At 27.7% G+C, this 17,111-nt stretch overlaps 1 protein-coding gene across 6 annotated transcripts in view; it reads right to left on the bottom strand.

Annotated features, from left to right (window-relative positions):
• LOC107443665 (ectonucleoside triphosphate diphosphohydrolase 3) overlaps positions 1-17,111 on the bottom strand; it is a 109,102-nt gene that overhangs the window by 87,910 nt on the left and 4,081 nt on the right. Inside the window, exon 1 of one of the 6 annotated variants that reach the window (XM_071188243.2) lies at positions 9,490-9,835. The exons of the other annotated variants lie outside the window; for them this stretch is intronic. The gene's annotated coding sequence lies outside the window, so the exon portion shown is untranslated. Of the gene's footprint in view, positions 1-9,489; positions 9,836-17,111 lie in introns of those variants that run through there. 6 annotated transcript variants of the gene reach the window in all.

A 17,111-nucleotide genomic window follows, 5' to 3' on the forward strand; every position in this document is an offset into this window, starting at 1 on the left:
TATGCGTGGGTATTCTTCTGCCGGATGGATTCAAACTCCCATTCTCACGAACACGAGTCCAACGCCCTATCAACCAGGCTATCCCGGCCAAATTTATTAGTTTGTTTTATAACAGTCATTGCACAGCCGACCCAATTTCGAGTTTACGACTACTAATATTCAACTCCGTTGCCTTGTGATTTTGAACCCAATCCAGAAGACATGGGAACTGCTAGATTAGTACCCAGAGGTATTTATTTGCTATGAGAACTTGGAGGACTTTGTGACCCCGACAGATTTAGCATGCACCAGTAACCATTTTATACATGGGTATTCTTCTGCCGGCTGGATTCAAACCCCCATTCTCACGAACACGAGTCCAACGCCCTATCAGCCAGGCTGTCCCGGCCAAATTTATTCGTTTATTTTATAACCATCGTTGAACAGTCGACCCAATTTCGAGTTTACGACTACTAATATTCAACTCCGTAGCTTTGTCATTTTGAATCCAATCCAACAGTCCCGGGAGGGGAGCAGGTGAGGGCCATTGTATTAATACTGTTTGTAAAAATAAAAAGACCATTTCGTAAGCTGATATTATTTAATTGATGTTTATATTGAAAATTTTTCTTCATTATTTTTGCTTTCTTTTTAATTATTTTAAGTACATTTGTTAAATTTTCGTGCAAGAAAAAAAATGTTATTATTTATGTAAATTTTGGGCTTATATTTTTAAGGATTTATTAAAGGCTCTATTAAATATCAGAGAGAATAAATGTCATACGAGTTTAAAGTATCAGCTCTGCTCTTGATGGTGTATAGTGGCTAGGATGTCAAGGAGCATCAGTTCCGGGCATCCAGCCAAAACGAGCATTCAACGTATCAATGGAACACACTAAAGCTTTATATCAATTAGCAATTAGTTTTAGATAATTACAATTGTAGAATAATTATCTTATTATAGAATGAAATGTTTTAAAAGACAAATATCTGTTAATTTTTAACATTTAATCAACGAAAAAGTAACCAATATCTAACGAATTTATTATTTTTAATTACTGATAAAGTTTGTGACAGAAAAAAAAATAGAGCCTGATAAATTTCAGAATTTTAGAAACACCTTCTAGTTATACTATTCAATCAAATAGGTTTCGATGTCTTTCATCCCGGTCTCATTAGTGATTCAGCATATTTCGATATCATTTTTGTTTCGTTCTTACTTAATATTAATTTGTTTGCGACAGTTAATTTGTATGCCTCATTTACTACATTTTCGAGGAGTTTAAAAATATAATATTGAGGATTTTAACTTTTTTGTATGCCTCTTTTATTACGTCATCATCACACCCACACGCAACTGTCTACTCTAAATAATTCTATATAGAATGAGATAGAACAAACGTGTGTAGTTATTTAAATTCTTATTCAAAAGTATTAGTTAATTTTTTTTTTGAACTGACAATTTCTGTCCCTTTTTAGATATTTTAAAGTGCTATTTAAAACCGCTGCATATCACATGAAAGCATTAAATATATCATTTGTACAATTTTAAAGTAAAATAAAAGGGAATTCTGATCCTTAGAAACAGATATTAAATAGTCTGATGATCGGATGATGGGACAAAAAAAACTTTTTTACCTTTTAAACTAAAAAATTATTTATTTATAAATGATTTATTAATACCTAAATTGCTTGAAAGATAATATGTTCCCTACTAATGACACCGAAGTTTTTTGTTTTATTCAGTCATTTATTTATATTTTATCTGTCCGACAATGTAAAAAAGAAAAAAAAATGCATTTTGGGCTTCTGAGAGCCCCAGCTCCCAATAAAACTTTAAAAAAAGAGGCAGCAGGGAAAGCAGGATCTGGGGGCCCTTGTCATCTCGGGGCCCCAAGCTACAGCTTATTTAGCTTATAGGTAAATCCGGCCTTGCATGGTGATCATACCTCCTATTGACTTCATACTCCACGATGCCTTCAAATGGTATTTAATTTTTTCTCAGTTTTTAACACAAAATGACTATTTTGTTCCTTGAACACATTTCATACCTTTTGTGTTTCAGAGCACAATAAATTATCTTTTTTTAATGTTCGGACATTCTTTATTTTCACTTGCAATTTACAACTCTTTATACGCTATGCAACCATTTGTTAACCGTCCTTAGCAGTGTATGACTTTAGTGTGACTTGATTCAATTCCACGTAAAAAATTACACCAGAATTATCTTGCTCAGACTATGTTTTCCCGCCCCCTCAGTAAATTCTAGATGGAGACGAAGGGTGATAGTCATATTTTTTAAAATAACTTTCTCATTTCCGTATTCAATTAATTATGTACGGGCTTTAAGGGCCATATGTTAAAGTTTAATCTATTTTGTTTCTTTTCCGACACTGTCTAGTTTGTAAGAGGCATTGAATCTGTAAAATTTGAGTCTACTTTAAGGTCATACATGTTTTCATCCGTATGTATTCGCAGAAACCTGGCAGAATTTGACGATGATTTTTGAAAGACCTTTGATGCAAAATATTTATTGCTTAATAGTTAGTGTGAAAGTAGTAGAATACAAAACGTGCATTTCAAAACATGTATCATAATGGATAAATAATTTTTCTCAAAATTTCAGAGGATTTCCAAAAACTTTAAGAAAAAGAAGCAAAAATAACGCGTCAAAAAATTTTATGTAAAGAATATATCCCGAAAATTTCAACAATGAAAAAAAATCCAACCTTATCTAATTTGCCCGATTTTTTAAAAAACAACTTGATCCTTATGCCTTGTAAACTTGCTAAGTCGTTATGCTATCGAGGATATTGCCAAAACTGAAACACACCATTGTTTTATACATGTTTTATTTATTTGAAGTGGAGGTTAAAATTATTTAAAATATAAATTATGCATTTAAGCTACGTATTTCAGTTTTGAAATTAACTAATAAAGATTATTTACTTAGACAACACTTTTAGACTAAAATTAATTTCATCAATTTTGCATTGTATAATTAATTTTGTAACTTGTTCACAACAACTAAAATACATGTTTTTAAGCAAAAATATTATTAAAAAATATTTCGAACTTAAGTGTTCGCATTTTATGTGCTTACAAAAAGAAATGAAGACTCAATTATTAGATACGTTTAAAAGAATAATTATCAAGTTTTTCTCAATCAAAAACTGATAATGCTGAATCAAAAACTGAATCTTCAAGAAGTTGTGCACAGTTTTGAAATTAATAAAATTTAGAAACTTGCAAGGAAATTTAGTTACTTCTAACAACGTTTTCAAACATGTGAAAGCAAAATAAAATTTCATTTTTAAGAACTACTTATGTGTAGTTGTGGACAAAGTAACTTTTACTTAAATTTTCTAAATTAAACATCGTTTATTGAAACATAAATTTTTCTACCACTAGAAAAACTGATCCCCAGGGATGCTATTTTATCTATAAAAAGTTTTGCACAGTTTTGCAATCAATAAAATTTAGAAACTTGCAAGAAAATTCAGTTACTTTGACAACATTTTCAACGTTTTTCAAAAATTTTTTTTCATTTATAAGAATTATTTATGTGTAGTTGTGGACAAAGTAACTTTCAATTTTTTTTCATTTATAAGAATTATTTATGTGTAGTTGTGGACAAAGTAACTTTTACTTAAATTTTCTAAATTAAACATCGTTTATTGAAACATAAATTTTTCTACCACTAGAAAAACTGATCCCCAGGGATGCTATTTTATCTATAAAAAGTTTTGCACAGTTTTGCAATCAATAAAATTTAGAAACTTGCAAGAAAATTCAGTTACTTTGACAACGTTTTCAACGTTTTTCAAAAAATTTTTTTCATTTATAAGAATTATTTATGTGTAGTTGTGGACAAAGTAACTTTCAATTTTTTTTCATTTATAAGAATTATTTATGTGTAGTTGTGGACAAAGTAACTTTTACTTAAATTTTCTAAATTAAACATCGTTTATTGAAACATAAATTTTTCTACCACTAGAAAAACTGATCCCCAGGGATGCTATTTTATCTATAAAAAGTTTTGCACAGTTTTGCAATCAATAAAATTTAGAAACTTGCAAGAAAATTCAGTTACTTTGACAACGTTTTCAACGTTTTTCAAAATTTTTTTTTCATTTATAAGAATTATTTATGTGTAGTTGTGAACAAAGTAACTTTCAATTTTTTTTCATTTATAAGAATTATTTATGTGTAGTTGTGGACAAAGTAACTTTTACTTAAATTTTCTAAATTAAACATCGTTTATTGAAACATAAATTTTTCTACCACTAGAAAAACTGATCCCCAGGGATGCTATTTTATCTATAAAAAGTTTTGCACAGTTTTGCAATCAATAAAATTTAGAAACTTGCAAGAAAATTCAGTTACTTTGACAACGTTTTCAACGTTTTTCAAAAAATTTTTTTCATTTATAAGAATTATTTATGTGTAGTTGTGAACAAAGTAACTTTCAATTTTTTTTCATTTATAAGAATTATTTATGTGTAGTTGTGGACAAAGTAACTTTTACTTAAATTTTCTAAATTAAACATCGTTTATTGAAACATAAATTTTTCTACCACTGGAAAAACTGTTGCCGACAGGTATTAGAAAATATGTCTAAGCACAGATATCTAATCTCTAAACTCAAGATTTACTTCTTTAAGGACTTGATTTGTTGTTGCAACATGTTACAACTTCAATGATATTTAGGATCTCCTAGAATACGACTAAACAGATTCGATGAATCGGTTAGTAGCGCTTCGCGCCAAACGTCGAGATAACCCCAATATCCAGCATTTAGCATCCAACATATATCTAATCATTTTTTTTTTCTTAAGATGCTTTTGAAAAATATTTCCCAACTTTTTTAAAATTGTCTAAAATTTTTTAAACACTTTCGTTAGTGTTAAAAAGTATTTTATTGAATCTTCTCAGCATTGTAATAAAATATTCCTTTAGTAAGTGAAAATTGTTTTAAACAAGAAAATGACACTGAATATTATAAAGTTGCATGAATTGAATGTATTCAGAAATTATTTTTAAGTAACATTAAAATTGTATAGTTTCAGTTTAAAGTGAGTCGTTATAAATGCTTTCATTGCCTGTTATAGGCGTTTCAAAATATTGTAAAATAAGGAAAGTAAAATCTGTCTGTTCAAACATAAATTAAAAATAATTTAATTTAAAAAAAAACTGAAAATAATCAAGTTTTAATTTTATTCACTTCGTATAAATTCAAATGCGATTGAGGATACATGCGCTTCAAATTATGGCAAAATGAGAAAACGTAAAATGCGTTCATTTAATGTAAATTGAAAATAATTTCATTTATAAAAGTCTAAAGTAATAAAATTTCTAAATTTATTCACTTTGAATTAACTCAAATGCAAGTAAGAATATATATACTTTGAATTAAAAAAAAGTAAGGAAACGTAAAATGTGTTCCTTTAAATATAAGTTAAAAATAATTTTATTTAAAATAGTCTGAAATAGTTAAGTTTTAATTTTATTAACTTCGAATAAATTCAAATACGGCTGAGATTAAATGCGCTTCGAATTAATTCAAAATAAGAAAGTGTAAAATATGTTCATTTAATATAAATTAAATGTAATTTGTTTTAAAAAAGGCTGAAGTAATAAAGTTTCAATATTTATTCACTTCGAATTAACACAAATGCGTGTAAGAATTTATGTGCTTCAAATAAATACAGACTAAGGAAACGTAAAATGTGTTTATATAAATATAAGTTATAAGTTATAAAAAATAATTTGATTTAAGATAGTCTGAAGTAATCAAGTTCCAGTTTTATTTACTTTGAACGTATTCAAATGCACGTAAGAATATAAACGATTCAAATTAATACTGAATAAGGAAATATAAGTGTTAATTTAAACATAAATTATAAAAAAAAAATAGAGTTGCCTGACGCATGAAATTTCTGAATGTTTCAGCATATTTATAACTAAATTTTAAAAAAAAGCGTCATTTAAAATAACATACACTTAGTTTTAATTATTTTATTAACGAGGAAAAAATGATTAACTTATAATACTTACAATTTAAAAGAAGCTTTTCGGCGAAATTCAATCCATTAAAATTATAAATTTTTCTAAAAGAAAGTATAGAAAAAAGAGGAATAGAATTTCCGCATATTGGCAAATAGCTTGATTTGTTTTCACGGGAACAATTAATCTTACTGGGATGTAATAAACTCCTTTCTTTAATGTATTTTTAATGACGTAAGAAATGTCTTTTTCTTCGTTGAATTTTTGTCCTTATATCTTGAATGAAATTTCAAAGGGAAAGTGCTTTTATATGCCATTCATAGATAAATGTAAACGCTTGAATGAAATTTCAAAGGAAAGTGTTTTTGTATGCAATTCATAGACGAATGTAAAAAAAAATCATTAGTTGATGAATTTATTTTAATATTGAAGGTGAAATATAATCTTTGCAAGCATATGTTTTTACATAGTTAAATTTTGAAAATTGATTTGAAACAATCGAGTACATAACTTTCAGATATTATGCTTGGTATAATCTATAGCCCCGACCTAAAAAATTTTACTATAATTTTTATATTATTACTATTTTAACCCACTGGATTTCAATTAATTTAAATTATGAAACTGTCAAACTGGTTTTTGATTACAAACGATAGGGAATTTCTATGGTTGATTACTTACCAACTATTACCTTTCATCACTAAATAAGACTTTCTGAAATACAGCAAAATAATTTGGCCTTTTTATTCAATGGAAACATATGCTTGTAAAATAACTCGATTTAAGAGAGACTTACATGGAAATGGTTATAAGCAAAACTTTTTTTTATAAAATCTCAGAATACCTCGTGAAGTGCATATTGATGCATCTTTCGTTCTACAGAATTCAAAATTATTCCTGAAATTTTCAGCAGATTTTTTTTGTGAAACGTTTTTACTTTTCATTCAATACACATTTTGAGAATATCTTGTATGACATTCTCATCTGAAATATCTGTTCTCAATGAAATTTTAAATAGCCTTTTTAAAATTATCTAAGTACCTTCTTAATAGCTCTGAAATCTAAGAATTAGTTAAATGCAAACAACACATTAACTTTTTCTTGCTTACAGACATTTTTACATAGATTCAACGTCTTAATTATTCGATTTGCAAAATGTAGAGGTTGTATTATCCTCGTCTAACCAAGATACCAACAATCATCAACTTCATTCCCTAAAAAGTTGAACCAAAATCTACAAGATAATGCTGCCATAATTCTCTGCCCACAACTATATGATAATCAAATTAAAATATTAAGTTATCAAAAGACCGGACAGACTATATATGAATATCAAAAGACGGTATATATGAATGAAAATCAATAGAAGATTGGCATTCAAAAAGTTGTTTCAGATACCTGCAAAATCAATCATCTTTTGGAATTTAAATGCATTTCAGAAGTATTTTTACCATTACTGGTTTCAAACATTTGTATCATACCATAATTGAATGAATAATATAAAGAAATCATACTAATGCGCCTTTTATTTTTAAAGCAATGACAGTTCCAATTGATTTGAAAAAAAAAATTCTTTTAAAAATTAATAAGTGGTTACAAACTTTTTCCCGCCACTGTGTGTATTTCAATAAAGTCATTTTTCAGCCTCCGTTTAAACAATTTTTCATTATCCCCAAATCATTTTTCATCAACTTTTTATAATTTTATTTTATAGCCGTCATTGGACAGCTGACCCAATTTCGGGCTTACGACTACTAAAGTTCAACACCGTAACCTTGTCATTTTGAACCCAGTCCAGAAGACAAGAGATCCAGAAGACATGGATCAAGTATTGGGTGAAATTTGCCTTCGTGAAGGAACTAATCCGCATTTGCGTTACGTGGAGAGGAAGACCACGAGAACCTCCAACGGTTAGTCTGACAGCAAGGGGACTCAACCATGATCCATCTACCATTGAGGATATTTTACGTCAGCACTGTGGTCGGTGCGAGCCAGAAGCGTAATTCGAACCCGGTTCACCTCATTGGAAGGTGACTGCTCTAATCCCTAAACCACAACGGCTCGTTTGTCATAATTTTATTTCATTTTGCAACCGTTGCTGAACAGTCGACTCAATTTGTTGGGTTTACGACTGCTAATGTTCAACTCGTTAGCCTTGTATTATTTCAAATCAGCATTGTGCCGGCGGGAGGCGGATGCGGAATTCGCATCGACCAGCGATTGCTGGGATTCGAACCCTGTTCACCACATTGGAAGTTGAACACTCTATCCCCTGAGTCATCGCGACTCTAAAAAAAGCTATTGTATTAATAGGTTTAGAGCACTCATCTAATTGAAAAATCCTTACATAAGTGAAGTTACATAACAGTCAATTCTTTCATATTTCAAGCAAAACTAACATTTTGATGCGTGATTTATAAAATTTGATTTGAAATGACAATAATTATATATCCATAAACATTAAAGATGAAATTTCGAATTTTAGGTGCTTTTTTTTAATTTGATAAGAAAACCCTCAAAACTGTTCTAAAATACAATGCAGACATACATTTCTAATCTGCTTTGCGAATTCATACTCATTGAGCCTTTATGAATCAATCTTTTCACATATTTTTTTTTGCATTTAAAGACCTTTAATAGTTATTTTGAATTTACTTTAAAAGTTTGGAAAACATATAAGACTTCATTTCAAAATGTGTTAAAACTTATGGGAACGAATGAAGACTTTCTGTGATCGTTAAAATCACTTAGTTTTCGAACTATTAATGTAAATAATTCAGTACTAGAATAAAAATATTAAATTGAGGTTCTCTAAATTTTCTGTTTGTGTGTGTTTTCTTTGGTGATCTTTTATTAGGAATCTCTTTTTTTTGCAAAAGCAATGTATTTTAATACTGTATGTTTGTTTCTTAAAATAATTGCTAATACTTTTGCTCTAATATAAATGACAAAAAAAACTAAGAATTTGCATTTAAATTAGAAATGAATTCTCTCAAACGTAAAGATATTACAGACAAATATTAGTTATGAACATGATTATTCAGACACTAAAAATAGTGTATTAAAAGTTTTTGGAGTCTAGCCAGCACCTAGGATTATTTTTGAAAAAAGCCTTTTCACAAAGATGATATATGAAATTTTATTCAGTAATCTAATTAAAATGTAAAGATCCTATAAGCATTTAAAACTGCTATGTTTTCACTTTATGAAAGCACTACCTGATTATTCTGAACTGATACGCTAAACAAGAGTATTACATAAGTAAATTATATTTTAGAATATCTCCCAGCAAAAAAAAAAAAAAAAAAAAAAAAAAAAAACGTATTCAGAATAAAATAAATCAGTATCGTATCATGATGAAATTTATCTACAAAAAGACAAAAATCAGATAGCTTGTTCGTGATGAAATTCAACTAATTAAATCGTATTAAAAACAAAAAGGTGTTTTGTTAACTATTCATATCATGATGACATTGATCTAAGAAGAAAAAAATAAAAACGTACCTGTCTAAATGGAATCAAAAGAGCAAATCATGACTTATTGTTCAGAGCACTTCACTCTACTTATCATTGTAACTTTTTTATCCTTCTCCTAACAGTTTTTTTTATTTTGTTCAAGATTTATTTGCTAATCTATTTTTAGCTTATTAAAAGATAGATTCTTCAGAAAGTGTGAGTAAACAACACAATTTATGAAGGTTTATTTTTTTATTAGGTAGTATTATAATGAAATTTATCCACATAGTATCGACTATCATGTTTTGATGGTGATTTGAAAACTTCAAAATGTGAGGAAGGTAATAAAAGCCGGCATGTTTCATCCACTCGAAAATAAAATAAAACTCTCACTAGGCGCAAATAAGAAAACATCTCACGGCCACTGTAGTTTTTTCACTTTTCTTATTTTATGTTTCACTCCTGACTACCGCGATTTTTTTAGTTTTTCAAATCATTTTTGTTTCCTCATTCACGTCTAATGAGTTTTGAGATCTATTTTTGAGATTCGATTGATTACGTTTTAAGTCCGCATTTTGCCATATAAAATTATATTCTTCAAAATGATGTAAAAAAATTATATACCATAAAAATAAAAATAAAAATTTCTGATGATTAATAAATAAAATAATTGAAATAATAAATATTTACTCAAAATTATTTTTGCATGGGATTATTTTTCGATAAATGAATCTTATGATAGTGTACACAAATCACATTACTTATCACTTTCGTTTCCTCATTCACGTCTATAGTCACTTGAGATCTACTTTTGAGCTCGTCTTCTTTATATTTTTGAAATCAAATGAAGTTTTTAAATCATCAAGTACGTATGTTTGACGAATTATTAAATTTTAATATCAATTAAGGTAAAGAAAAAATATTCAAAACATAATGCGAGTTTCTTAAAATTTGATTTACTAATCGAATGATTACGTTTCAAGTTCGTATTTTGCATTTTAAAATTACATTCTTTAAAATGATGGTAAAAAATTGTATACGATGCAAATCAAAAACAATTCTTGACAATTATTAAGTAAAATAATAAAAATAATACATATGTACTAAAAAATATTTTTGCATTGAATTATCTTTGGATAAATGAATTTGATGATTGTGTGCACAAATATTACAATTCACTTAAAAAGTAATAAAAGAGATATCACAAAATACGCAACATTAAGGGTTCCAAACTATCGGGATGCAGATTGTGGCTATATTTCGGGGATTAAAAACATTATATTTATTCTGAGAGAGCACGGTTTTGAGTCTAATTAATTAATTATCATCTTTGAGGTCACACTCTTGAACCATTGGGATTAAGTCCTAGAACGTGCAGATCCTATTATTAGATGTACTGGTCTTTTTTTTTTATTTGTACAATGTAAATTTAGCTTGCTTTGTAATTATAGTAAAGGGACATACTTTCTGTGAGGCATTTTAATTTTATACTTTATCAGATTTAGTGAAAAATGCAGTTTTTGGCGCTTTTCTGTCAGACGGATCTATCCTTTGAGAATAAACCGAAATGAAGATACTTTTCTTAAAACTGTATCTAAATTTATAATTTTGAAAGAAAAAATACAATATAATTTTGATATTTGAAAAAACTTATTTTTCTTGGTAATGAATTTATTAAAAAATATCAATAAAGCAAGAAGGAAGATATTTTGTAAAATTCTTTTAACTTCATTTCTTCATCTAATTTTGTCATACTTTAAAAGCAAGTTCAGAGATTGTTGATCTCACATTTATTTCTGTTGTATCTGCTGTATATCTGGGGCAGCGACATTCCGCTCTTGCAAAGCTTCTGACCGAAAATGTTTAATTAAAAAATTCATTAACATTTTTAGATGTTTCATTAGATTTACTCGAAAAAAATCATTTTTTAATGTTTTCTCTTGAAATATTAGGAAATAATCTATTAATATGAAGACAAAAAATTGTTGAAAGCTTGAACAAATTTTTTTTTGCTTAAGCAGAAATATTGACTTCGTGAAGCTTTGTATTTGATGATCATGCTTTATTTTTACACTAATACAAATTCATGACTAAGGAAGACCTTTTTTAATGACAGAATCCTGCAGTGATTTTTTTTTGTTTATAACTGTAAATTATCAATACAGATTGAGTTCCTACAAAAGTATCCTAACTTTTTTGGAGATTCACCAGTACTGTCTGAAAAGGATTTCTAACAATGCACTTATATGCAATTTTCGTAATTGTTTTCTCAAAAATGTTATGATACTTTTGATTTATTTTCCTACAAGATGGTAGAGCTAGTCTTTACGATGGAAGATGCTTTTTTGAGGTAGACCTATATAAAAAGTTGCGGATTTCGCATATTTTGAAACTTTCAATGATGATATCAGATAACAACATCAATATCTCAGTAAAATATTAAGTCACAGAGTCAGAATATTAAGTTGAATATTAAGACACTTGCATTAATAACGAACTTTAAAATCCTTTGAAAAACTTACTGGATTGCAGTTGGTTAAACAGGATTTCCAGGGTAGGAAAGAACCCAAAACTGAGTTTTTCGCTAACATCTATAAAGCATAATAAAAAGAAAGCAGAACGTGCCCATTTTCATAACAAAGAAAGAATTTGCTAATAATATGGCAATAGCATATTTGAGTTCACCTTCTCAAGCCATTGAGATTAAGTCCAAGAACGTAAAAATCCGATCATTAGATCAAAAGTTATTCAGGGTGGTCATTTTTTTGCGCACTGTACATTATAAATTGATCAGCGTGGAACACAATAAGGAAATAAGTACATAGTTTCATATTCATAGAGTCATTTTTATCTTATTTCAAAACAGATTTTCTGCTGTCAAGCACTGTAATAAATTCACTTCAAGAGTAAAGAACAAAAAATTCAAATAAGACCGTCAATTAACTATTTTATTTAGTTTTGTATCCTGAGAAGAACAATTAATAAAAATTCTGATATTCTTTTATCGAAACACAATGAACATTTCAAAAATCTAATGTAGAGCTCACATCTAAATTCGAATCCTGAAAATGGCTGGGAAATTTGTCTCGCCTGAGTGCTGACGAAAAATAAGAGAATCATCTTGTTGTTGGCCTGAGGTTTTTAATCGTTTTCCTTTCCTTGTAACAAAAATGCGGATTAGTTTCCCTCAAATAGAAAGTGACCCAGCACAGCAACCAAAAGTTCCAAAAATTAAAAAACTATAGAACTATTTATTCGATATAGATAAACCTATGAAAAGCAGTGAAAAAATAACAAAACTTGTTATTTCGCAGTAAAAAATTTATTATCATTGTTTAAATTTAGTTATTTATTATAGAATTAGTTTTCCCTAAGCAATACATTAAGCATGTTTTTAGGATTGTTGTTTTCCTAATTTATTACTTCAATTCTAGTTCATTTCATGACAGCTGAATGGAAAAGGGAATTTGCAAAATCAGCAAATTTTGTTGGATGTCATTTTTAAAGTGTGAGCGCAAAATAATGACAACCATAAATACTCTAACTAAACATTTATTTTTCGCAATTCCATAATGAAAATGAACCATAATGTTAATTTTTCTATGCCTCGAGCAGAATTTGAAAACTTAAGCTAAAAATTCACCAAAGCGGTAAATGAATGTAAAAAAAAATAGTTATTTTTATATGTTTCAATATTTCATTTAATAATGAATGCGAACATTTTCAATTGCAAATTTAACAAATATTTACCTCTTTTTAAACTGTAGTTTTAACTAACAAAATCCAAATTTTAAACTCCATCCGTTGTATAGTTCTATAAAAATAAAAATTTAAAGATAATGTTCTTTGAAAAATATTTGTCTAACTTAGTTATAACTATGTGTTTTATCACTTAAAATGACACAGTTTAAGACGAAGTGAAATTCTTTACACCTTATACAATAAAAAGAAAAATTAACGTTACAGAGTATAGTAATTTTCAAAACTTATGTTTTGTAAAAAATTATCTTTAGAATAATAAATTTTATATCATGTGCAAAACTCTTTTGATTCATTAACATAGTTCCAGACATATGTTGAAAGATGTCAGTTAAATGAATTTTAAAAACTGCCGAAACTATCATAAATTACGGCATATCTTGCATCGAAAGAAAGGTGTTTAGAGAAAAGGGAAAAGGATCTAAAATGGATAAGTGTGTCCAATATATATATATATATATATATATATATATATATATATATATATATATATATATATATATATATATATATATATATATATATATATATATATATATAAAGAGAGAGAGAGAGAGGTAGTAGCATGCTGGGTCTCGTAACAGCTAGTTGACTAACAGCAAAAGCAGTAGCCTATGTTGCTATTGTCTGGACCCTACTGTATCAACTATAAAAAAACGCAAAAATTATTTAAAATATACACTAATAACTGTACTAGCTCACTTTTTCGTGTTTGAATACAGAACTGTTATTTTTCGCTACATTTTAATTTCTCACAATTTACCCATGTTAATTATTTAAGAAAGCAGATTATTATTACTTATTAGAGAATTAAGAAGAGTTAAATGAAAGCGGATTTCAAGCTGATATGATAATTTGTTTTAAGGTTATGAGCATTTTTATGCACCTGGTTATGGCTCCCTGCTTGAAAAAGTAGCAAATTTCGCAAACCTTAAACTTTTCAGAAATAGGTCAGTATTGTTTCTTGTGTAATTTTAATGCTGAATCGAATAAAATCATCTGCAAATAAAAGCATTTATTGCTTGAAAGTTATATGAATTTTTTTTTGGAATTTCTCCTAATGAGATACGTTTTTATATTTAAACAAATGATTTGAAATGAGCAACTAATAACTTTTCATTCTGCTCGGCATTATAAGTTACATAGGAAATATTTTACTCAACCTTTTTTAAAAGCATTATTTCAAATCGTTCTCTTTTAAAGTTTCCTCTTAAAGATTGTTCACAATTTTCAAACAAAAGCTTGTGGTTAGTTATATTCGATGGGGTGTAAAAAATGCATAAAAATTGATATCTAACTTTAAAATTTTATGTTATTAAGCGATTGTTGATTCTTGATTGCATTGATTAAAATATTAAAATAACTACTTTTTTCGAAATTCTGATGTGATTGAATTCTCTTTCAGAATCAGCTTCAAAAATTGATTAAAAAAACTAATAATTTTAAGAAATCTATCAAAACGTTTAAAAATATATGCTAATCGTATTGAGTTTACGTAAAGATATGTAAGAAAAAAATGCCATACTACCATTGTGTTATTAGTACATTAATGGTAAATCCAATTATGGGAAAATAAAAAGTGTTAAAATTTCCTAATAAGATTGGAATTATATATTTGAATTTCTCTAAAAAGGTTGTTAGTGGTAGTACTTTCTTCACTGTATTTTATTTTGTGACTGTGGTACCTGTCACACTTTTAGACGTTTTTAGCTATGAAGATTGAAAATATATGACCGAAGGGAAATGACATTTAATTGAAAAAAATTAATTTGCATCCAGTTAATTTAAACCATGAAAAAAAAACAATTTATTTTGTTTAATTAATTCTGTTAAAGATCATATGATTCTAATATTTTTAAAACCTGCCGCTATTATTGTTAATATGACTTTCTTACTAATTCATATTTTATACTTTTGGTTCCAATATTTCCACGTTTCAAGTGGGAGACAGAATCGATATTTGAAATAATTTTTGGTTTGCACAAAAAAAACGAAATTTTTGTTTTAAATATAAATATTTAAAGCGTCAGCTGACCAATTATTTCAATTTGCAGTTTTATATCTTTAACAATTCAATCACCTTAGTTACAAATATGTGAGTTCCCACAAATAATCTTTTTTAACTGTGGAATTTGTGATAAGTGTCATTTCAAGATAATTTAATTGAATTTATTTAAATTACAGAAGAAATATGTATTTAAAACTTTCTTTTATAGCTTAACCAATCAAGAAATTACTGCCGCAGGTGTAATATTAAAAACTTCTGGATGATAAATTAAGATCTCCTAATGACCTAAGGGTGAAATGGAAACCTCTTAAAGTAGTAAAAATCTACCTCCTCACACAAGTTAGATGAAACACCTCAGGTTGATACCTCTGCCAGTATTTTTGAGGTATTCATTAACCTAACAATATATTTAAATAGCAACTTCATTTATACCTTTGAAAAACACCTCATTTACACCTCAAAAATACCTGAATTTTTCCGTAACTGTCTTGTTTATTTATTATCTATAGTTTTTAAAAATTGATTTTTAAAATATTGTTCATATTTATTAATATAGTAATGTGCGTAATTTTTATTCATATGAAATTAAGAATATTCAAAGGACACTATTAAGTAATATACCTATAAAATATTGTCAACCTGAAACTTTTTCATTTATGTATTTTTTGCACACTTGGAATTAAGAATATTCATTTGATAATAATTGCTCTGTAAATTATTGCTTACTTGAAATTTGTCAAATGAATGTTTTCTGACAATTTGAAATCATTCATTTGTTAATAAATGAAACTTGACATTTGTATATTTTGTGCACGTATGGAATATTCAAGTAATAACATTTGGTAATATACCTTCTATTTTCTGTAGATTTGGAAGTAAAAAAATGTCTAATGTTAACCTTTGTTGGTTGTAATCCAATGAAATAGAATGTTTACAAGAATAAAACATCAACAAAGGGAGTTGGCAGGGAACTGCTTGTAAATAGCACTATTTTGATACTCAGCGAGATAAGTGACGATTTCAAACTTTTTTTAGCCTAATACATGAGGTGAAATTTTAAATTGCCTTCTCAATAATTACAAAAGCAGCCCTGTTTGTTTACAATTATAATTATGGTTACAACAATTATAATTATGGTAACAAATTTGTCACGAGAAACCAGATTCACGTAAAATTTTTGTTTGTTTATGTTCTGTTTTGTTTATTTGTTTAAAGTTTCATGGAATACGAAAAAATAAGTTTTTTAATTTCAAGCAATAATATTTTTACAGAATGAACAGTATTTTGAGAATGAAAAATGCTGTACACATTTAAGACATATTACATAGTTAAAACATATTGTACGTAATAAAAACAAAATATTATACATAATCAAATTTTATCTGTTTAACTCATTCTTATATTGGAAAAACGATTTTTCAGTGTCTACGCTGTTTGTAGGCATAGATAAACGTCGAAAATTCGGGATAATCTACCTTGGATTCCCAAAATTGGATTAATTTTTTCGCCAGTGTGATTCCGTTGCTTTGAGAGCATTCAACTTGTTTTTCCTCAAACATCTGGCTACTCTAAAAATGTTATTTTACTATTGATCTATTCTCTTAAATGTTTTCAATTACGAAGCTCTAGGAAAGTAGCTTTAAAATGTAACAGATTAAAAAAAATCAAATTCTAAATCTTTTTAGTAGAGAAAAAAAAACTGCGAATTTTTGTGAAATGATGAAAATTCATGCCGCGACAAATTTGCAACCCTAATTATAAATGTATTAGGACAGCGCTCCTTCAGCTTTTCTGTGTGTACTCTTTTTACTTTCTCAGATTCGACAATGAAAGTAATTTTTAGAACTTGAAATAATGAACGGCTAATATATATATATATATAGTATATTTATTGAATCGCGTT

Source organism: Parasteatoda tepidariorum, chromosome 12, assembly GCF_982258835.1.
Source record: "Parasteatoda tepidariorum strain Cologne lab strain chromosome 12, Ptep-v5.0, whole genome shotgun sequence".
NCBI classification, from domain to species: Eukaryota; Metazoa; Arthropoda; class Arachnida; order Araneae; family Theridiidae; genus Parasteatoda; species Parasteatoda tepidariorum.